Consider the following 23,348-nt stretch of genomic DNA (forward strand, 5'->3'; position numbering starts at 1 on the left):
ACTCTGTTTTGTACATAAGTTCAAATCACTAAAACCAGTAACCCTAACTGTTAATTCAAACTCAAAATCAATGAATTTCAGTAGATCCAACAAATTCGAAGCATAAATCAAGTGAAAACAATAGAATTGAGATGAAACATAACATAATTCTCGGATCAGGAACATGCAACTAACAACTAAATCGTCTAAACAATCGGTTACTCTGTTTCGCAGATAAGTTCAATCACCAAAAACAGTAACCCTAACTCTTAACTGGAACTCAAAATTTATAGCATAAACAAAGTGAAAACGAGAGAATCTACCGATGAAATTGAGATGAAATAGTACAGAAGCTTTGGATGATGAGGATAGTGATGAAACAATAAGAAGAAGGAGGTTCGAAAGGATAATATAACCTTTAAATAATAATAATAATAATAATATATTACAGGGGCGTTTTAGTCTTTTAATGAAAATCTAACAGAAAATTCTAACTGTGTTAAAAATTTGTGTTGGTGCATATTTTGTGTCTGTAACTTGTTCTTGTTTAGCATCGTAATTTTACGGTCTTTTATATTATCGAGTCTGTATGTCCATTAGTCGACCAAGTTGGATATCCTCCTATCTTACTTGGATCCGACAGTTGTCTCTTTTGGTATGTAATGTTATATGAATGATGCATGTTGCATTTAGATGGTAGTTTTATGTTTGTGTGTTTATTCATGATCTGCTGCAATCTGTCTGTTTGCGGCATATCAGTTTGTGCAGCCCACGACGAAAGACCCTGTCTTTCACCGTTCACTTGTGTGATGAAAGACCTTCATGGTCAACACTCTATGTTTCGTCGTGATGCGTGACGAAAGACCTTGTCTTTCGTCGTCCATGGTATTTTGTCAAGCCCATTCTGTGTTTCGTCAAATCTTGGGCTGGGCTGCCTATATAAACCACACTTGGTTTCTGTGTGAAACCATGAGAGCATACCTACTGTGAAGTTTTACTGTTAAACATTGTTTGTATTTGTTTGATCCTTGTTCTCATTCGTTTTAATCAATTGACTGTGATTCATTGGTTACTTCGTGTTGTTATTATCTGTGTTTGGTTTGGCATCGTCACGGGGATTCCGCACTCGTGACCGTGTTTGATATAAACAAGTGATTTGGTTTGTGATCGATCCTCCGAAAACGGACCTACAAGTGTTATCAGAGCCTTGGCTCTTATCCTTGTTTAAAACCAAACATAGTTGTGATTTTATCAAGTGTTAAAAGTGTTGTTTGTGATTTTTTGAAAATGTGTTCTTGAAAAACTTGTGATTTTCTGAAAAAGTGCTTAAAATCTGCTTAGATCTTGTTTATTTGCCAAAGTTTTATCAAAAACCTTTGTTATATTACTTGTTCACGTGATAAAACCGGGTTTTCATTGAAAGTTTGTGCAAATTTGTGATTCGGAAAATTCTCCGGTGAAAAACTTGGCCCGAAAGTTCATACATTCATCTGTGTTCTTCATATCTTCAAGTGACCTTCAAAGTGTTCATGGATTTTACAATTAAAAGATAAAGGTTAAATTGATTAAAATATTGATCACCATACTTGGGTTGGTAAGATAGGTATGTTGGTAAGTTGAAACGGGTGTCTTGACAGTACAAAAGGATAAGATTTACTTTTGAAAAATCTCACCAACTCTCTGTGACCATATCTCGATGAAATACCAAAGGGATGAATCTCCTAGTGTTTTATCAAAAGGAACTTCGACGAAATACTATTGTTTCATCAAAGGAACTGTTGACGAAAGATCCTGTGTTTCGTGGCAAGAGTGTTTGACGAAAAACCATTTTTCATCAAACTTGGTTTTTCGCCAAAGACCCAGTGTTTCGTGGGGATACTTGTAACATTTTCACAGAGGCTTTGCAAAAGTGTTTTAACAGTCTGTTTTCAAGTGTGTTGTCAGGTATTCACTTTCATACATCAATCATGAGTAGTACTAGTCCATGGGATTGGAGCACGGACCCAAGACCAGGTGAAGATCAGACTTCCGCAGCCGTTTGGATGAGGAATGTTATGCCACAACAATCTATTAGTGCAATTCAATGGGCATTGGTGACAAACCAGAATCAAAGCATTCAGAATCTGTTGTTAAGTGAGAGTGAAACGGGTAGCAACAACCGCCCGCCAAAGCTGAATCATATGAACGACTATCCGTCTTGGAAAAATCGTTTCCACACTTATGTTCTAGGGCAAAACACCGAGTTATGGACGTGCTTCATTAGGCCATATAACATAGCTCTTGAAGAAGCAGGATCAAATGCGACAACCTTTGAAAATATGCAAGAAGCTGACAAAAAGGCATATGATCTATAGAAGAAGGCGTTTTCTATTCTCACACAAGCACTCCACAAAGACATCTATCATCAATTCGGTTATTGTACTAGCACGAATGACTTATGGGATGCCTTGGTAGCAAGAGGAGAAGGGAATGCGGCTACAAGAAAGACACGGCATGATTTGTTGAAGAAGGAATTTGAATCATTTCAATTCATGGATAACGAAACACTAAATGAAATGACAACGCGTTTTTATCATTTAATTAGTGAAATGTATTTTTATGGTGTTATTTCAACTCAACGGGAAATGGTTGCAAGGTTTACTGATGGTTTACCCCCAAAGTGGAGTTCATTCATTGAATTGTTAAAGCATACGGGTACTTTAGATACTGTCAGTATCTATGAATTCATTCAGAAGTTGGAGCACAAGAATGATGAAGAAATCCGGAAACCTAAACGGATTCCAGTTCCTCAAAATACTGAAATGTACCTCGCAGGTTTTAATTCTGCAGCTAGTTCCAGTTCAGCTCAGCAACCAAAACTACAAACGGCGTTTATGTCCAATACAAGTTCTTTTCCTTTTCCCCAGTCAGCTCCTCCTCCGTTTTCGATCCAAGTGCCCATCTTCCGCCAGCGCCAGTTATTGTCAAGCTCACGCTTTTTCAAAACCTTAATTCGATGCGAGTGCCTGGCTACCTAAACCCCAACCTCCACCTCAAGTTTCCACTACTCAACCTCAATTTGATCCAAGTGCTTATATTCCGACCCCACCACAAGCCCAAGCACAACAACAGCAAGCATGTTACAGTAACAACCCTCCACCCCAAAACCCTAACACAGTCAGAATTGATACTTCAAACCTTTCGAAAGTAAGCATCGAAGTGGCAAAGGAGCATATGGAACTTATTAATACAATGGTCAGTGCCTATTGCGGATTGGTCGCAGGTCAAATTGGAAATATCAATATGACTAATGAAGATTATTAACAGATAGACCGTGATGAAATGGAGTTAATGGACATCAAGTGGGCGTTTGTGAGTGCTGTTAGAAGGGCCAAGGATTTCATGAATCAAACTGGAAGAACTTCTTTGGAAAGCAAAAAGGATACGAAGTACGGTTTCGATAAGGATGCGGTTACATGTTTTAATTGCGGTGAAAAGGGTCACTTCAAACGTGAGTGCACCCGACCGAGCAGACAGGGCAATCAAAATCCCTTCTGTAATCAGACAAGTACTTCCAACACAAATCAAGAGAACCGTGAAAGAAGGATGGTAGCTGTGAACAACACCACCAATTAAACCCAGGCTGGACCTTCAAAAACCAACCGAGCATTAGTCGTTCAAGCTGATGAAGGGTGTAAGTCAGTACAATTTGGGGATGGTGATCTAGAAGGAGGAGGAACCGCATGTTATACAAAGATCATCAATCACATCAAGCATGTTCACAAAGAAGAGTTTTCTGAAAGTGATGATAGTTCGGGTTATAGCGGTAGTTCGGATGAAGAAAGCTCGAATGCGGGAGGTTATAATTCTGAATCTGATGTGAAGGAAGAGATGAATACTGATGTTTATGATTTATTAAAGGAAGCTGAGGAGTTAAAGTGTCAGAAATCTATTCTGATCAAGAAGGCTGATGTCGCATCAAAGGAAATGGAGAAGTTCTTCTCTGAAGATGGATCTTTTTCTTATCAGACTGCCTTTATGGCAAATGTCTCAGCCTCGACGAGTCAGGTAAATTCCGACACTCCTACTCCTAGTGTATGTAATATGTGTGCAGATTTGAAAGTGGAATCCGAAAAGGTTCATAGTCATAATCAAAGTTTGGTTATTGAGCTATCTAAATGCAAAGAGGCAAACATGGCTTTAGCTCGAAATGAAAAGGATTTCAAAGAAGTAATCGAAACTCTAAAGAAAAGTGTTTCCGAATTGATAAAAATTGTTTTCAACAAACAAATTGGAATTAATAACTACATTAAGATCATTGAGGAAACAAAGAAAGAGCTAGCCGTGGCAAAATGCGAGCATGATGCAATCAAGCTCAAATTGGAGAGTTATTCTAACTCCCGATATGTGCTCGATCACATTATAGACGCTCAACAGCTAAAAGGGAACAAGAAAGGCGTTGGGTATAAGTCGTGTCCGCCTCCTTTGATGTCACACCCCGATTTTCGGTTTGTGCGGAAGCGTATGGCGAGGTGTGACGAGAGCGGCAATCGTTACAATCGATCGAGTAAACAACATATTTGAAACATAAAAGATGTTCATCCATACATTTGATTCAAAACCATAATTTACATTACATATGTCTTGTTTGAAACTTGAAACAACAACAACTTTAACTACATTATTCAAAGTTCAAAACATAACACTAAAAACGGATGACATCACAAAAGCTTGCGTTCTTGATAACCACTTGAACATATTTTCCCAAAGCCGTGCACTAATCTCCTGTAATACATGTTAATTTTGAAAACGTCAACAAAAGTTGAGTGAATTCATGTTATTTTGTTTTTGCATCAAATGAGTCTCCAAAACATTTGAAGTAATAAAATTCGTTTTTGTATAGTATGATAAAAAAAATTGTATGATCATTAGTGTGTTGCAAGGACACTAATATGTATGCCGAATAGGAGGCAACCAAACCTTGACAATTTATCGTGTGTGTCAACGACACTAGTTTGGACACAAAGGCACTCTTGACGATCGTGGTTATCGTTGTCGTTAAGAGTGGGGCTTGCCAAAACCCAAATAGATCTATCCGTTTGTTCCTCGGTACTTGTTTATTCATTAATGGCCCCTTTATTTTAAACACCTATCCGCATGTGATCAAAATAGTTTCATTGTATTATCATACTATTTGTAACATGTATACATCCCCGAAGTTTAAAACTATAAACATTCAAAGTAAAAGGGGAAAACATGAACTCACAGATTTGCGTTCCGTGCAAATCTCTATTCGATTCCTTGTTCGCGGTTCGTTTCTCGACCTACAAGTGTTCTAATCTAGTTAGACACTTAGGTTTGTTTTTGTGTATCATACAAATATTCTATCTTGTATTTTGTTTTTGTGTTTTCATATATATATATAACTTCCTTGTATATATACATTTATTTTATTTTATTTGTGTTTGAATGGGCTTAATTTATGTTTTAGAATTTAAGTCCATTTTGTGTATTTGGTGCTTAAGGGTCTAGCCCAAATAATCTTTTGTTTAAAAATATGGGTCAAGCCCAAATTAATTTGTAAGAGTGGGTCTTAGCCCAAAACATTTTATAAAAGTGGGGCTAGCCCAATTTTGACTAAAAATACATTTTAGTCCATTGTTTTGTAAAAGTGGGCCTAGCCCAAATTTTGTTTATGAGAAATGGGCATTAGCCCAATTTTAATTTATAGACCACTTTTTAAACTACATAATTTTTGGGCTAGTAAATAAAATAAAAATAATAATAATAATAGTAATACTTGTATTTTTATAAAAATCTAATTTTTATAAAAATTGTTACTTATGCCATTGTTGAATATTTTAGTGCATAAACTTGTGTGACGGTTCGTATTTTATTCTAGTCATTTACTACTTGTCGGTTTTATTTATCCGTATCATTTATCCCGTTTGTGTTGTCCGTCACGTTTTACCATTTGCTTTGTTTGTGCCATTTTTGTTTGTCCAAAAGTCCATATAGTCCAATAGTGTCCGAATTTGTCCATTTGTGTTTTCGTGTCCAAGGATGGACATTTTATTTCATTTTCAAGTTTATATATATTTTATTGTAATTTTTAGGGATGTGTAATAATTTTGCATTTGTTCCTACTAAAACTAACACATGATGTACATATCAAAATATATAAACTTATGATACTTGATGAATATTTTTGTAAGTACACATTTTATCCAAAAATATATACTTGTCATTTTTATTTAGAAATCTTTTTATAAAACATGGATTTATGACTTTGTCCAAAAATTGTTTAACCATGTTTAAAGACCTCAAATAATAATTTTAGTCACAAACTTCTTTGTTTAACAACTTTTAATACATCACAAAATTTATAAAAATTTTGCCATGGTTTTGTTTGAAATATGGATTTTCCCCAAGTTTATACAAAACTTGTTTTCAAATTATTTCAATACAAAACATCATCAAGTATCAATATCTATCACATTTTGTCAACGAAAGTAGCATGAACATGATATTGTTCTTAACTTTCCCAAAAAGGAAACTTTATTCCTTATTTTTGCCAAAAATTTGTAAAACGAGATTTTATGAAAAACTCTTGTTTTAGATGTCTTACAAAGTCATTTGAAGCATAAATACGTATTCAAAATGTTTACTACTAACATATTTCTTGCTTTTGATCCTTTCCAGAAATGGAAACTTTATTCAACAAATTTTTTCAAAAATTTATTTTCTTGTTTTTAAATGGTTTTTCACATTTTACTAGCATGCATGTTCATCAAAAACTCATGTTCATCACTTTGTTGATGAATCTTGGTTGATCCTACATGCATGTATGTAGATCATCTTTTTGAGTAAGAATAACCAAGATTCAAGTTTATTAGTCTAGATTTCTCCAAGTTCATCTCATAATCATAGAAAAATCATGGTTAAAAATAATGATTTTTAGTTGTTTCTTGTTGTTTTTCATATGTGATTATGATGAACTTGTAAAAGAAATCAAGATAGAAGTAAGACTAGTGTAGTGTTCTTACAATTTTTGCTAGGAAATAAGGATGAAGATAAGAAAAATCTTGATGATTTTAAACTTCAAGTTCCACCAAGAAGGCTCCTAATAGCTTTTCTAAACACCCTTGAAGCTTCTTTCATCCATGGATCTTCATATGTGCAAGAACTCTTGAATTTGAAGTTTGAAATGAAGTTGGTGTGAGGGTGGTTTGGTTTGGCCGAAATTTTTAAGAGAGAGAGTGGAAGAGTAGTAAAAATTTTTGATGGTTTTGGGATTATGAAAGAGAAGGTGGAGTGTTGGAAGGTTTACTTGGATTAAAGCTACACTAATCATGCTCTCCTAGTTCCAACACAACAAGTTAAACAATGGTGGCATTGAGAGGGGCCCACCAATTCGAAAATCAGCCAAGGGAAGGGGATTTTTGCTGAATTTTTTTATAAAATTATTGTTTAAACTCAATACTTTAAGCATTTTTAGAACTTTGATATTTTATATAAAAATATCTACAAGGTTTTAAGCTCTAATATTTTAAAGTAATGTGACACTAGGTAAAACTAGTTCACCAAAATTTTTAGTTTGTAATTCGGGTGAAAAAGTCGGTTCGGGTCCTGTACCGGGTTAAATACTGACACCGTGTTTTATTTAGATAAATACATAACAAAAATTATTTTTGCACTTGATTTATTATTCAAATAATTAATCCAACTTTTTGGACTAAAAATTTTATTATTTTTGACACGGTTCCGGTACCGGCTTTGCTGACTGGCAGTTACTGAACTAGCCGTGTAGCTTAACGCAATAAGATTTGATTGCGGATTTTGTGTCGTTTTTAATACCCATTATATTATTTATGTCAAATAATATTTATTTTTGGGTTTTTCGGACAGTTACTGTTTCGTTCTACGGAATGCTGTATATTCCGCACGATTGCTGTATTTTTCTGCGGATTTGGACAATTTGGTTTAATTGGAATTTTGTAAATAATTAGGCACATATTATTTTTGGACAAGCTTTTTTTTTATAGAATATTTGTGTAGACATAACTGTATGTCTTGTTTTCATTGTGTCAGACTGTACCGCGACTAGTACTGACAAGTATCGTTTATTCGCGTTCCTATTGTTAGTCTAGGATATTGTTTCTAATCGCAACGGAAGCGTTATCATACTTCACTATGATTTTAGTAATTCCTAGACTCTCAAGACTTTAATTAATTAAAGTTAAGTCAAATACGCGAAAATAATAGTCGAAATAGTTGTTCAAGTTGTACGGAATTACCGGAATTTTGCCGTTTGTCACATTCTCCCCCTGTTAAAGAAAATTTCGTCCCGAAATTTTTAAATCTGCGTCCCTTCTTAGTTGAGACTTTCTTAAACAAATGAGGGTACTTCTTTTTGATTTCATCTTTTCGTTCCCATGTGAACTCGGGTCCTCGTTTCGAGTTCCATCGGACTTTGATTAGTTTGATTCGACTTCTCCTTGTTTTGTGAATCTTTGAATTTAGAACCTCAACAGGTTCCTCAATGAAATGGAGTTTGTTGTCTACACGGATTTCGTCCGGGGGAATAATAAGTGATTCATCCGAAAGACACTTTTTCAAATTCGACACATGAAAAGTGTCGTGAACGTTACTGAGTGTTTCAGGCAATTTTAACTTGTAGGCGACGTTTCCAATCTTTTCCAAAATCTCATAAGGTCCTATGTATCTCGGGCTAAGCTTCCCATGCTTACCGAATCTAGCTACGCCTTTCCACGGCGAGACTTTTAGCAACACCTTGTCTCTAACCTCAAAGGACAACGGTTTGCGGCGTCTGTCCGCGTAGCTTTTCTGTCTGTCTCGAGCCGCCTTGATACGGTCTCGAATTTTAAATATTTTATCAGTAGTTTCTTGAACTAACTCAGGACCTAACCGTTGTTTGTCGCCTAGTTCTGCCCAGCATACAGGAGATCGACACTTACGGCCATATAATGCTTCAAATGGTGCGGCTTTAATACTTGTGTGATAACTGTTATTGTATGAGAACTCCACTAGAGGCAAGTGAGTATCCCAATTTCCACCTAAGTCCATCACACAAGTACGCAACATATCTTCTAGAGTTTGAATTGTGCGTTCACTTTGGCCGTCTGTTTGGGGATGAAAGGCCGTGCTCAAATTTAATTGGGATCCAAAGGCCTTTTGAAAAGACTGCCAAATCCTTGATATAAAACGACCGTCTCGGTCAGAGATTATCGACAAAGGTACACCATGTCTTGCTACAATTTCTCTGAGATAGATTTTAGCTAACTTTTCAGTACTATCTTTTTCCCGGATAGGCAAGAAGTGAGCTGACTTGGTTAATCGGTCGACGATTACCCAAATCATGTCGTGACCACGAGAAGTCCTGGGTAATTTAGTTACGAAATCCATAGAAATATGTTCCCATTTCCAATTAGGGATTTCGGGTTGTTGTAGCAATCCAGAAGGTTTTTGGTACTCGGCCTTAACTTTAGCACATGTTAGACATTTTCCAACATATGTCGCAATATCACCTTTGATATTAGGCCACCAATAAAATTCCTTGAGATCGTGATACATCTTATCTGTTCCAGGATGTATCGAATACTTGGATTTATGAGCCTCGTCAAGAATTAGGTCTCGAAGACCACCAAAACGAGGAATCCAAATTCTATTCATGAAATATAAGGCTCCGTTCTCTTTCGACTCTAATTGCTTTTCCATACCTCTAAGCATTTCTGCTTTGATATTTTCTTGTTTTAATGCTTCTTGCTGAGCATTAAGAATTCGAGAGGTAAGGTCGTTATGAATTGTAAGCCTTAAAGATCGCACACGCAAAGGTTTAACTCGTTCTTTTAGACTTAGAGCATCCGCGACAACGTTCGCTTTGCCCGGATGATATTTGATCTCACAATCGTAGTCATTCAACAATTCGACCCATCGTCTTTGGCGCATATTTAACTCTTTCTGGTTAAATATATGTTGTAGACTCTTGTGATCCGTGAATATCGTGCATTTGGTCCCATAAAGGTAATGACGCCAAATTTTTAGTGCAAATACCACTGCACCTAACTCTAAGTCGTGTGTGGTATAGTTCCTTTCGTGAATCTTTAGTTGGCGTGATGCGTATGCAATAACTTTCTCCCTTTGCATCAACACGCATCCTAACCCTTGTCGTGAGGCGTCACAATAGACTACGAAATCATCCATACCGTCTGGGAGTGACAGAATTGGTGCATTACAGAGTTTTTCTTTAAGCAGTTGAAAAGCTGCTTCTTGTTTCTCTCCCCATTCAAATTTCTTATCTTTTTGAGTGAGAGAAGTGAGGGATTGTGCAATCTTCGAAAAGTTCTCAATGAACCTTCGATAATAACCGGCCAATCCTAGGAATTGACGTATTTCAGTCGGTGTCTTAGGTGCACTCCAATTCTTTATGGCCTCAATTTTCGATGGATCAACGTGTATGCCTTTCTCGTTGACTACGTGTCCGAGAAATTGAACTTCGCGAAGCCAAAATTCGCATTTGGAAAATTTCGCATACAGTTTCTCCTTTTTCAACAACTCAAGAATAATTCTAAGATGGTGCTCGTGTTCATTCTTGTTTCGTGAATATATCAATATATCATCGATAAACACCATCACGAATTTGTCAAGGTAAGGCTTGCACACTCGGTTCATTAAGTCCATGAACACCGCTGGTGCATTTGTTAAGCCAAAAGGCATAACAAGGAACTCGTAATGTCCGTAGCGAGTTCGGAATGCCGTTTTTGGAACACTTTCTTCTTGAACTCTGAGTTGATGGTATCCTGATCTCAAATCGATCTTCGAATAATAGCTTGATCCTTGAAGTTGATCGAATAGATCGTCAATCCTCGGTAATGGATACCGATTCTTGATTGTGAGTTTATTCAACTCTCGGTAATCTATGCACATCCTAAAACTTCCGTCCTTCTTCTTCACGAACAACACTGGAGCTCCCCAAGGTGAGTGGCTTGGTTTGATGAAACCTTTATCCAACAACTCTTGAAGTTGTGTGGATAATTCTTGCATTTCCGAAGGAGCTAATCGGTATGGAGACTTTGCCACAGGTGCGGCACCTGGAATTAAGTCTATTCGAAATTCGACTTGTCGTTGTGGTGGTATTCCCGGCAAGTCTTCTGGAAAGACTTCAGGGAATTCCTTCACAACCGGGATTTCCTCAAGTTTTAGCTCCTTGGCCTTCTTGTCAACAATGTGCGCTAAGAATGCTAAACATCCTTTTCGTAGGCACTTTCGGGTTTTCATACAAGAAATGATTCGTAAAGGTATTTCGTTTTTCTCACCGTGAACAAGAAGTGTTTCGTTATTAGGAAGAGGGATTCGAATGATCTTGTCGTAACATACGACTTCGGCTTGGTTGGAGGATAGCCAATCCATTCCAACTACAATATCAAAACTACCTAGTTGAACGGGCATTAGGTCAATTTTGAATTTTCGTCCTCCTAACTCTAAGGAGCATCCTTTAATAATGTTATTGGATTCAATCACCTTTCCATTCGCTAATTCGATAGTGAATGGAACATCTAGTTTAGTTGACTTTAGTCCAAGCATATCTTTAAATTCTAAAGATATAAAACTAAAATCTGCACCGGTATCAAATAAAATAGAAGCGAAATGATCGTTGACAGGAAACGTACCGGTGATTACGTTGGGATCCTGTCGCGCTTCTTTGGCTCCAACCACAAAGGCTCGTCCGCGGCCTTTGATTTCTTTCGGACAGTCTTTCTTGAAGTGTCCCATATCACCGCAATTGAAACAGCCTTGGTTTTGTCCTCGTTCATTATCGTTTCTGTTGCCTCCTTCTTTCTTAACTACCTTGTTGTTACCCCAACATTTTTCTGTGCGGTGCCCCATCTTTCCACATTTGTCACACTTGATATTTCGACAACTACCCGTGTGATGAAACCCACATCTATTGCACTTAGGTGCATTCCCCGCATATCCTTTCGATTCTGTTTCTGCTGCTGCTACGAATGCCTTCCCCGACCTCTTTGGGGGGTTCTCCTTTTTCTTATTACCTGATTGAGATCCTTTCTTGAATTGTGAGAACTTCCGCTTATTGTCATGTGAAGTGGATTCTCCTTGTTTTTCCTTCGCTTTCTCGGTACCCTTCTTGTCAAACTTATTCATCCTCTTCGCTTCTTCAGTTAAACTAACAGAAATCGTGATGGCCTCAGTGACCGTGGTAGGATGTGAAGACGTGACCATACTCCGGATCTCGGGTGCCAATCCCCAAATATACCTTTCAACTCGTTTAAACTCTGGAGTTACCATGTACGGAACTACTCGTGAAAGGTCATGGAATCGTTGTGTATACCCATAAATATCTGGTCCTTCCATTGTTAGATTCCAAAACTCCGTTTCTAACATTTGTAACTCTGCCCTCGAACAGTATTTCTCCCTCATCATCTCCTTCAGTCTATCCCACGTAATGGCATACGCGGCTGCATCTCCCAAAATTTGTACTTGTAGATTCCACCAAGATAAAGCTTCAGCCATGAACATACCCGAGACATATAACACAGTCTGATTAGGGGTACAGTTGCTCATGCGGATGACGGAATCCATCTTCTCGGTCCAACGGACGAAAGCTACGGCACCACCCGTGCCATCAAAATTCAAGGGTTTGCAATCAAGGAATTGTTTATACGTGCATCCTGAAATGTTTGGTTCTCAAATTGTCAAAAATATATATTTTTCAATAAATATTAATGAGAATTCCTTTGAAAGGTTAAGAGTAACCAACCGTTAGTAGGATTTTGGGGTACTGGTGGAGGTTGAACTCTCGGCCCATCATTTCGATTACCACGGTTTGCCTCATGCTGTGCAATCGCATCCGCGATGCGTTGGTTTAGTAAGGCGTCAAGCTCAGCTTGAGTCGTGGGTAAAGGATTTTGAACATCACGTAAATTCCTCCTTCTTGGCGCCATGAATCTTCATATGAAAATCATATAAAGAATTTTAGACCAATATTTAAAATAAATATTGTCATCCATGGGCTCAAAATAGAATGTAACACATCACCACAACACATACATACATCAAAATGGGATAGATCGATCATATCTCGTGCAAAAACATCCGTACAAAAATCATCACCAACATAAAAACAATTCCAACAGAAACAAAGCATAAAAGAAGAGATACTGTGACACCCCGTTAAAACACGCTAGCTTGGCAGTGGCTGCTTCAACTTTCGGGACGAAAGTTCTTAAAACTTGGGGATAATGTGACACTCGAGGTTTTTCCATACGAACACTTTGTAATATCTTTGTGTATATAAATATTATTAAATGGAAACGTGATCTTTATTTGCTTAATGTGTGTTGAATGTACGTATTATATATATTTATATGAGAGCCGAAACCACGACCCAAGACCATGACTCGCAACCGGGCGGTTGCGAGTGGGCCACTCGGTCTCGAGTGGGCCGTTGAGCCGAAACCGGTTTGGGCCGAAACCCCCAAGCCCAACCCGAAACCCCCTTAGTCTTGATTGACACTTGGTATATAATCCCTACTTTCCTTCATTCCTTCACTTTACACAACACACCAACACATACACTCCTTATTTCTCTCTCAACTAGAACACCCCAAAACAACATCTCAACCTTCTCCAACTTTCGGATTCAAGCAAAGGATCTCGGACAAGGACTCGGTCAAGCTCGGATCACTCGGACACTTCATCTTCTCTCATTTTCTTCCCTTGTCTTCGGCTCTTTCTTCTCCTAACCGGTTAGTGTCCTATGTTTGTGTGAAAGATGCTTAGAATGTTTGTTAAATGAAATGTTTATAAACTAGAAAATGGTTAGTTAAAAATTGCTATGCATGATTTTTAGGATATTTTTGTGAGTTTGGCATTATGAGTAAACCACTATGTTGTATGCTTGATGACATGTTTAAAATGGCTAACAAATGGTAGATCAAGAATGATTATGGCTAACCATACTATGCTTCTTTATTTCTTGCAAAGATGATGATGCTAAACATAAGATTTCGGCTATATATTGTATGTTCTTTGTTCTTGCCATGATAATCTTGTAATAAAAATGTGATTTTTGGTTCATAAAAGGTATGATTTGTTATGGTGAAAACCCTAGAAAAATGATGAACAAAGGATGAACTTGTTTGAATATGACTTGAAGATGTAAAAATGGCAAAGTTTGATCTATCTTTACTAGTATTCAGATTTGGCAAAGTGTTAGTGAAATATTATTGGTTGTTTCCTAATATGGGCCTGAATTCTTGGTACAAATTGGACTGTCATATCTGCATCATCACGTGTACATGAAAATGACAGCATTCCGACTCGCAACTGCACCGTTGCGACTCGCAACCAAGGCATGACAACTCGAGACCACGCAGTTGCGACTCGCAACCACTGCATGACTACTCGAAACCACGAGATTGCGACTCGAGATCACGCCGTTGCGACTCGCAACCAAAACGTGATGACTCGAGACCACGGTTACGACTCGCAACCACAGCGTGACAAGCCGAGACCACCTGGTTGCGACTCGAGACCAGCTGGTTGCGAGTGGGCTGTCCATTCTGGTTATTGGGCCATTCTGTGTTAACTTGGGCTATCTGTTAAGTGGACTATGTGTTGATGTGTTCTGTTTGACTGTGTTACTGTTAGGGCCGGCCCAATAACCCCATGACTATTTACTTGTATGCATGTATGTGTTTTACGTGAATGCTTGTGCACCGAACCTGACCTATACCGGTAACCATGTTAGGACGTGGTGACCAACGTGATTGACAAGTAACCTAAACCTACCGAGCAACCCAAGGTGAGTTCACAACTTAAAAGCATGCGTCCCGGTGGTTTGGGACACGAGACTAAAACAATCCTATCCCCTGGTAAAAAGGGGATACCATTTACATACCTTCCCTAGTTATTGGGAACAAAACTTACTTTTCCTTCCCTGGTATTGGGAAACCTTTTGGTTAATTACTGTTTATACAGATTGCAACTAACGGCACTAAACGAAACTCTATCACTCAAGTCCCTACTACAAATACCGATTAGTCGCCGGGTTAGGCGAACGGGTTATTAGTTGATAGCGCTATTTAGGTGTTTACCAGCCTCACACCGTGCCCTGGTTTGGGATCGGTCGTGAACTAATGTACTCAGAAATCCGTCAATGATGATAGAACATTGACATTGGGGCATCCTGCGGATACGCAACGGTTACCTAGTGTTCGGTATTGGAAAAAACAGTTTAGTCGCTAACTTTTGGGGTAGCTCCCCAGGGCATGTATAAACGGATAAATTAACCGGTGAAACAAAGTTTTTGGTAATTAAAACTGGACAACTAGTGAACTCACTCAGCATTATTGTTGACCCCTTACTGCATGCTTTGCAGGTAACCAGTGACGAAGGAGCTTGCAGCTTGGGAACGTGTAGTGTCTGTTCACCCTTGTGCTGGGTGTTACCTTATTTTGAAACATGAACTATGTTTAAACTTCTCTATTTAAGCTTCCGCTACTTATTACTGTTTTGAACTTAAAACTTTAAACTCTGAACTTAATATTTGCTAAGCTTTTGATTAGTGAGTATTGCTTTTGTTATCAACTTAAAAATTCAGTATAATTGGTGGCTGGATCCTGGTCAGTCACGCCCTCGAAGCGGGTGTTATCCGCAGGTGGATTTTGGGGGTGTGACAGATTGGTATCAGAGCCATTGGTTATAGAGAACTTGGTTTTAAAAAGGGGAAAATCTTTTTGGAGAAAACCAGACTATAACCCGTGACTCGCGACGACACTACACTCCAAGTGCAAGGCTCGACACATTTGACCTCATAGCTCGGACCAGTGTTTACTTGTTTGCTTTATGTTTCCTATTTTACTATACGTACTAGTATGCCTAAATCAGATAGATACACCTCTCTCTTCTATCTCATTCTCGCTACACTACGACATCACACTCATACTGTGTTTTCTGGTTATGAAGACAATGAGTGGACGCGGAAGAGGGAACATTAACATGACGCAGGCTCAGTTCACTAACCTGCTCAACACAGTGGCTGCGGCTTTTGCAGCTCACCCTATAGGTAAGCTCGTTGTTTTAGGATGTTTAGATCCTACCGCCACATCGACTTTTCGCCTCTAAACCTATACGCTTCGCTTCTCACGAACAGGTCAGCATGCACCTGCGCAACCACCAGTGTGTACTTTCAAAACTTTCATGGATTGCAAGCCTCTCCCTTTCAACGGCACTGAGGGTGCCATAGGTCTTCTGCACTGGATTGAGAAAATTGAAGCTGTTTTTGCTGTCTGTGAATGTCCCCCTGCAAACTGGGTGAAGTTTGCTACTGCTACGCTTGAAGGGAGCGCGCTTTCTTGGTGGAAGGCGCAGATTCAGATGTTTGGATTGGAAACTGCAAATGCTACTGCGTGGGAGGATTTCAAGGACATGATTAAGGATGAATACTGTCACCGGGATGACATCCACAAGCTTGAGAATGAGTACTATGAGCTCAAGATGGTTGGGTCAGAGATTGAGACCTACACCAAGTTGTCCAACGATTATGCTGCTCTTTGCCCAAACATGTCTCGACCCATGTATCGAAGAATCGAACTGTACATCAAGGGTTTGGCTCCAGAAATTCGAAGCCATGTCACTTCAGCCAACCACACTACCATTCAGCCGATCGTTCGACTTGCTCACAAACTTACTGATCAGGCCGTGGAAGAGGGCAGGTTGCCCAAAAGGATCAGTGCTACTGTCGGAACTTCTAGTGACAGCAAGCGTAAGTGGGAAGGAAGTCAAAGCAAGGATGCTAACCCCACTCAGGCCCCAGCGCAGCAAAGGAAAACTGAAAGCAACAAGGGCACTCAACAACAGGGTGGCTACCGGGGAAGCTACCCTAAGTGCAACAAGTGTAACAAGCACCACAATGGGGTATGTAACAAGGGCCAGTGTCAGCGATGCCACAAGATGGGGCACGACGCCAAGGATTGTCGAAGTCAGTTCCCAGCTAGACAGAATCAGCAACAACCCCAACAGCAACAGCAGCAGGGAAACAACCGGGCATGTTTTAAGTGTGGAGCTGAGGGGCACTTTAAGAAGGATTGCCCTGAACTGAATCAGAACCGCAACAATAATCAAGGAGCTGGGAACAACAATCAGAACAACAATGCTGGGAATGGTGCTAGAGGAAGAGCTTTCGTGATTGGAGCTGGAGAAGCAAGGAATGACCCCAATGTTGTAACGGGTAAGTTCCTACTCGATGATCGTTATGTTTCTGTGTTATTTGATTCCGGTGCCGATGCTAGTTATGTATCCCTACGTATTAGTAAGAAGCTTAAGCGTCCGCTTTCGTTACTAAGTTCTCCTCATATCGTCGAGTTAGCAAATGGTAGAAACATCGAGGCCTCACATGTTGTCAAGGGCTGCAAACTAGAGTTGTCTGGTCAGACATTTAGTATCGACCTTTTCCCTGTTACTCTTGGAAGCTTCGACGTCGTTATTGGTATGGATTGGTTATCCAAGCATCGCGCTGAGATCCTCTGTCAGGAGAAAGCAGTTCGTATTCCTCGCCGTTCCGGCAAACCCCTCATTGTACAAGGTGGCAAAAGTGGAGAAATCTCCGGCATTATCTCGTTCTTGAAGGCCCAGAAGTGTTTACGGAAAGGGCACACCGCTATCTTAGCACTTGTTACCAACACGCAGGAAAAGGAAAAGAGGATTGAAGACTTTCCAGTAGTGCGTGACTACCCCGAGGTATTTCCTGAGGAATTACCTGGACTCCCTCCCCATCGTCAGGTCGAATTCCAGATCGAGCTAGCTCCCGGAGCAGCGCCTATAGCTCGTGCACCTTATCGACTAGCCCCCGCAGAATTGAAGGAACTCTCGACGCAACTACAAGAACTTTTGGATAAAGGATTTATCCGTCCTAGTTCATCACCCTGGGGAGCACCGGTACTCTTTGTTAAGAAGAAGGATGGCACGTTCCGAATGTGCATTGACTACCGTGAGTTGAACAAGGTTACCATCAAGAATCGTTACCCTCTCCCGCGAATCGACGATTTGTTTGACCAACTGCAAGGATCGAGCTACTACTCTAAGATTGACCTGCGATCAGGCTACCATCAGTTAAGGGTTCGTAATGAAGATATTTCCAAGACTGCATTCAGAACTCGTTATGGTCATTATGAATTCCTCGTTATGCCCTTTGGAATGACCAACGCCCCTGCAGTGTTCATGGATCTCATGAACCGGGTATGCAAACCCTACCTCGACAAATTTGTGATCGTGTTTATAGACGACATCTTGATCTACTCGAAAAGTCAAGAAGAGCATGAACAGCACCTACGCCTTATCCTCGAACTCCTTCGCAATGAGCAACTGTATGCCAAGTTCTCGAAATGCGACTTCTGGCTTCGGGAAGTCCATTTCCTTGGGCACGTGGTTAACAAAGATGGAATCCACGTCGACCCTGCAAAGATCGACTCTATAAAGAATTGGCCTACCCCTAAGACTCCGACTGAAGTCCGCCAATTCTTGGGACTGGCAGGATACTATCGAAGATTTATCATGGGATTTTCAAAGATCGCTCAGCCTCTCACGGCTCTTACTCAGAAGGGTATGGTTTACAAATGGGGTGAAGCTCAGGAAACCGCGTTTCAGAAACTAAAGGATAACCTCTGCAGTGCTCCTATTCTCTCGTTACCTGAAGGAACGGACGACTTTGTGGTGTACTGCGATGCGTCTATTCATGGACTCGGTTGCGTGTTGATGCAACGCGAGAAAGTTATTGCCTATGCATCCCGACAACTCAAGACGCACGAAAGGAACTACACAACGCATGATTTGGAACTAGGAGCGGTGATATTTGCGCTTAAGATATGGAGACATTACCTGTACGGTACCAAGTGCACTATTTACACCGATCACAGGAGTCTCGAGCATATCTTCAAGCAGAAGGAATTAAACATGCGACAACGCCGATGGGTCGAACTTCTGAATGATTATGAATGCGCCATCAAGTATCATCCGGGCAAGGCCAATGTTGTGGCAGACGCCCTCAGCCGAAAAGATACTATACCACGGCGCGTGCGAGCATTACAACTTACCATCCAGTCTAGTCTCCCTACCCAGATCCGAAATGCTCAGATTGAAGCTCTGAAACCGGAAAACATTAGGGCTGAGTCCCTGCGAGGATCGAGACAACAACTAGAACAGAAAGAAGACGGCGCCTACTATGTGGCAGGGCGCATTTGGGTCCCACTTTACGGAGATCTACGAGAGCTTGTGATGGACGAAGCCCATAAGTCCCGTTATTCAGTACATCCTGGTGCAGATAAGATGTACCACGACTTAAAAACCACTTACTGGTGGCCTGGCATGAAGGCCCACATAGCAGCCTACGTTGGCAAATGTTTGACCTGCGCAAGAGTCAAGATCGAGTATCAGAAACCAGCAGGCCTACTACAGCAACCGGAAATCCCGAAATGGAAATGGGAACAGATTTCCATGGATTTTGTTACAGGGCTACCTAGATCCCAACGCGGGAATGACACTATTTGGGTGATAGTAGATCGATTGACTAAGTCTGCACACTTTCTGGCCATTAAGGAAACAGACAAGTTTTCTACCTTGGCAGAAATCTATTTGAAGGAAGTAGTCTCCAGGCACGGGGTGCCAACTTCTATTATTTCCGACCGAGACGCTCGTTTTACTTCCGAGTTGTGGCAAGCTATGCACAAATGCTTTGGCTCACGTTTGGACATGAGCACCGCTTATCACCCGCAAACGGATGGGCAGTCTGAACGCACCATCCAAACCCTGGAAGACATGCTTAGGGCATGTGTGATCGATTTTGGAAAGAACTGGGAGAAACATCTACCGTTAGTAGAGTTCTCATACAACAACAGCTATCACACTAGTATTCAGGCGGCACCTTTTGAGGCATTGTACGGTCGTAAATGCCGATCACCTCTCTGCTGGGCGGAAGTAGGTGACAGTCAACTCACAGGCCCAGAACTAGTGGTAGATACAACGGAAAAGATTTCCCAGATCAGGCAACGCATGGCGGCAGCTCGTGACCGTCAGAAAAGCTACGCTGACAAGCGTAGGAAACCGCTAGAATTCCAGGTCGGGGACCGGGTTCTACTTAAAGTCTCACCCTGGAAGGGTGTGGTTCGTTTTGGTAAACGGGGCAAGCTGAATCCACGGTATGTTGGACCATTCGAAATTACCGAGAAGATCGGTAAGGTTGCTTATAGATTAAACCTGCCTGCAGAGCTGAGTGCAGTGCACAACGTTTTTCACGTATCTAACCTAAAGAAGTGTTTGTCGGATGAAACACTTGTGATTCCTTTTAAGGAACTGACGATTGATGAACAGCTACACTTTACTGAGGAACCGATTGAGATCACGGATCGAGAAATCAAAACCCTCAAACGTAGCCAGATACCCCTTGTGCGAGTTCGTTGGAACTCACGGCACGGCCCAGAGTTTACCTGGGAGCGGGAGGACCAGATGAAGTCCAAGTATCCCCAGTTGTTCCCAAACGAAAACCCCAGCACTGAAGCTACAACCGAATTTCGGGACGAAATTCCAAACTAACGGGGGGATGATGTGACACCCCGTTAAAACACGCTAGCTTGGCAGTGGCTGCTTCAACTTTCGGGACGAAAGTTCTTAAAACTTGGGGATAATGTGACACTCGAGGTTTTTCCATACGAACACTTTGTAATATCTTTGTGTATATAAATATTATTAAATGGAAACGTGATCTTTATTTGCTTAATGTGTGTTGAATGTACGTATTATATATATTTATATGAGAGCCGAAACCACGACCCAAGACCATGACTCGCAACCGGGCGGTTGCGAGTGGGCCACTCGGTCTCGAGTGGGCCGTTGAGCCGAAACCGGTTTGGGCCGAAACCCCCAAGCCCAACCCGAAACCCCCTTAGTCTTGATTGACACTTGGTATATAATCCCCACTTTCCTTCATTCCTTCACTTTACACAACACACCAACACATACACTCCTTATTTCTCTCTCAACTAGAACACCCCAAAACAACATCTCAACCTTCTCCAACTTTCGGATTCAAGCAAAGGATCTCGGACAAGGACTCGGTCAAGCTCGGATCACTCGGACACTTCATCTTCTCTCATTTTCTTCCCTTGTCTTCGGCTCTTTCTTCTCCTAACCGGTTAGTGTCCTATGTTTGTGTGAAAGATGCTTAGAATGTTTGTTAAATGAAATGTTTATAAACTAGAAAATGGTTAGTTAAAAATTGCTATGCATGATTTTTAGGATATTTTTGTGAGTTTGGCATTATGAGTAAACCACTATGTTGTATGCTTGATGACATGTTTAAAATGGCTAACAAATGGTAGATCAAGAATGATTATGGCTAACCATACTATGCTTCTTTATTTCTTGCAAAGATGATGATGCTAAACATAAGATTTCGGCTATATATTGTATGTTCTTTGTTCTTGCCATGATAATCTTGTAATAAAAATGTGATTTTTGGTTCATAAAAGGTATGATTTGTTATGGTGAAAACCCTAGAAAAATGATGAACAAAGGATGAACTTGTTTGAATATGACTTGAAGATGTAAAAATGGCAAAGTTTGATCTATCTTTACTAGTATTCAGATTTGGCAAAGTGTTAGTGAAATATTATTGGTTGTTTCCTAATATGGGCCTGAATTCTTGGTACAAATTGGACTGTCATATCTGCATCATCACGTGTACATGAAAATGACAGCATTCCGACTCGCAACTGCACCGTTGCGACTCGCAACCAAGGCATGACAACTCGAGACCACGCAGTTGCGACTCGCAACCACTGCATGACTACTCGAAACCACGAGATTGCGACTCGAGATCACGCCGTTGCGACTCGCAACCAAAACGTGATGACTCGAGACCACGGTTACGACTCGCAACCACAGCGTGACAAGCCGAGACCACCTGGTTGCGACTCGAGACCAGCTGGTTGCGAGTGGGCTGTCCATTCTGGTTATTGGGCCATTCTGTGTTAACTTGGGCTATCTGTTAAGTGGACTATGTGTTGATGTGTTCTGTTTGACTGTGTTACTGTTAGGGCCGGCCCAATAACCCCATGACTATTTACTTGTATGCATGTATGTGTTTTACGTGAATGCTTGTGCACCGAACCTGACCTATACCGGTAACCATGTTAGGACGTGGTGACCAACGTGATTGACAAGTAACCTAAACCTACCGAGCAACCCAAGGTGAGTTCACAACTTAAAAGCATGCGTCCCGGTGGTTTGGGACACGAGACTAAAACAATCCTATCCCCTGGTAAAAAGGGGATACCATTTACATACCTTCCCTAGTTATTGGGAACAAAACTTACTTTTCCTTCCCTGGTATTGGGAAACCTTTTGGTTAATTACTGTTTATACAGATTGCAACTAACGGCACTAAACGAAACTCTATCACTCAAGTCCCTACTACAAATACCGATTAGTCGCCGGGTTAGGCGAACGGGTTATTAGTTGATAGCGCTATTTAGGTGTTTACCAGCCTCACACCGTGCCCTGGTTTGGGATCGGTCGTGAACTAATGTACTCAGAAATCCGTCAATGATGATAGAACATTGACATTGGGGCATCCTGCGGATACGCAACGGTTACCTAGTGTTCGGTATTGGAAAAAACAGTTTAGTCGCTAACTTTTGGGGTAGCTCCCCAGGGCATGTATAAACGGATAAATTAACCGGTGAAACAAAGTTTTTGGTAATTAAAACTGGACAACTAGTGAACTCACTCAGCATTATTGTTGACCCCTTACTGCATGCTTTGCAGGTAACCAGTGACGAAGGAGCTTGCAGCTTGGGAACGTGTAGTGTCTGTTCACCCTTGTGCTGGGTGTTACCTTATTTTGAAACATGAACTATGTTTAAACTTCTCTATTTAAGCTTCCGCTACTTATTACTGTTTTGAACTTAAAACTTTAAACTCTGAACTTAATATTTGCTAAGCTTTTGATTAGTGAGTATTGCTTTTGTTATCAACTTAAAAATTCAGTATAATTGGTGGCTGGATCCTGGTCAGTCACGCCCTCGAAGCGGGTGTTATCCGCAGGTGGATTTTGGGGGTGTGACAGATACCACATACATATATATAGACATCAACTTGTTACAAAATGTTTGTGAAGAAACAAAATATAGTTAGGAGTTACATTACTCCAAAATTCATGTCATAAACAAAATACAACTACAAAATAGATTTTTCTTCACATGGTTCTTCATCGTCTTCAAGTTGATTTTATATATATCTTCAAAAAGTCTCTTCTATTAGTCTTCTAACCTGCTAAGGGGATCTACCTCCTAATG

At 40.4% G+C, this 23,348-nt stretch overlaps 1 long non-coding RNA gene across 1 annotated transcript; it reads right to left on the minus strand.

Moving 5' to 3' along the window:
- Positions 1–4,586: 4,586 nt before the first annotated feature.
- On the minus strand, positions 4,587–7,252 carry LOC110882247. The gene is made up of 3 exons (XR_002560028.2): positions 7,005–7,252; positions 5,225–5,282; positions 4,587–4,743 (listed from the first exon to the last, which is right to left on the minus strand). It is a non-coding gene; the product is annotated as an uncharacterized LOC110882247 (long non-coding RNA).
- Positions 7,253–23,348: the final 16,096 nt, after the last annotated feature.

The sequence above is a fragment of the Helianthus annuus genome, chromosome 10 (genome assembly GCF_002127325.2).
Source record: "Helianthus annuus cultivar XRQ/B chromosome 10, HanXRQr2.0-SUNRISE, whole genome shotgun sequence".
Classification (NCBI taxonomy): Eukaryota; Viridiplantae; Streptophyta; class Magnoliopsida; order Asterales; family Asteraceae; genus Helianthus; species Helianthus annuus.